The sequence below is a fragment of the Belonocnema kinseyi genome, chromosome 5 (genome assembly GCF_010883055.1).
Source record: "Belonocnema kinseyi isolate 2016_QV_RU_SX_M_011 chromosome 5, B_treatae_v1, whole genome shotgun sequence".
In the NCBI taxonomy this organism is placed as follows: Eukaryota; Metazoa; Arthropoda; class Insecta; order Hymenoptera; family Cynipidae; genus Belonocnema; species Belonocnema kinseyi.
Window position 1 is genome coordinate 118,921,071 of NC_046661.1, and position 1,302 is coordinate 118,922,372.

General features: G+C 37.8%; 1 protein-coding gene across 1 annotated transcript in view; it reads left to right on the top strand.

Annotated features, from left to right (window-relative positions):
* Nucleotides 1-271: 271 nt before the first annotated feature.
* Nucleotides 272-1,302, top strand: part of LOC117173856 — a 16,023-nt gene continuing 14,992 nt past the window's right edge. The window contains exon 1 of the mRNA XM_033362503.1: nucleotides 272-565. The gene's annotated coding sequence lies outside the window, so the exon portion shown is untranslated. The remainder of the gene's footprint in view (nucleotides 566-1,302) is intronic.

Below are 1,302 nucleotides of genomic sequence, written 5' to 3' on the forward strand. Positions count from 1 at the left end.
AATCCCTACCTCAAAATCTCAAAAAGCTGCTATCGCATTGTAAATCAAGAATGGAATTTTATAACAGGAATTATAACAAATTTCATACTTCACCGGAATGTTGCTTAATGTTAATGTTTATATTAACAGCAAATAATGAATAAAAACATTCACTTATAACTATAAATACATCAATGTTATACTAGTCTCACTTCATAAAATGTATAAGATTCCAAACTTATATGCTTTTACATAATTTATGGTTTAAGAACTGTTGGATTGAATAAAGTATGACGATATATTCAACATAGTGATCGACAGCATTGCATTGATATTTTCACTAAAATCTTCATCCTTCAGAGAATGCAGATCCCAATTTTCGAGTTTTTCAAGTTCATGGATGTATCGGATCTTTATACTTTCCGAAAATTTTACCAAATATTCACTCTATATTTCGAAAAAATAAAAACAATTTTATAACCCTCCAGCAACACGTAGACACCCTAGGCTTGTACGGCCACTGTTATTCATTCAAAGGAAGGTGAAAGCGCCTGATGTAACAAGCAAAAATGGTATATCTAGAAAGGTAAGTGTGGCTGACCGTTGGCTTAATTTGAAGGCGCCCTAGCGACACCACCCCTCACTGGATTGAAAATAGCTACAGGCCCTCGAAGGTAGGTCCCCTGTGCGGATGCAACCTTTGTCTTTTATCATGTATGTTCCTATCTCAAAGATATGAACATTGAACATGTCGAAGGAAATCCTTCAAATATGCAAAATTAAGGTTAGCGGAATCTTTAATTTGACTTTTTCATTGAATTAATATATTTTACATAAAGTTCGAATCTAGGTTCTCAACCAATCATATATGCCATAAACCAACGTCGTAACTAGAAATGAATCCTATGTAAAATATTAAATCCATGATTAAATCAGAATTCACGGTCCGTGAAAAGGTACCCTAACGGTACTGTCACACCTCTGCCTGCCTGCCCGGTGCAGACAGGCAGCTGCCTGAGACCGTTCACACCATGGAGAATAGATATAAGGAGACCAATCCGTAATGCATGGACTTCACCAAAAACGGTCACTTTTCTGTTGCCAGAAGTACGCACACACGCATGTGTAAAATCACACTTACGTATAGTTAAAAACTTTCCGAGCGTGGCGCAGTGATCCCAGATCTGAAACGAGATGCGGTCCAATACTATGACAGGGCTATATCAAAGATATTATAAACGTAGATGCGGTGCGAGCTTAGTTACCCGCCATAAATATAGACGGCGCGTCCGGCGAAAAAAGTCACTTCCCCTCTACCCACCG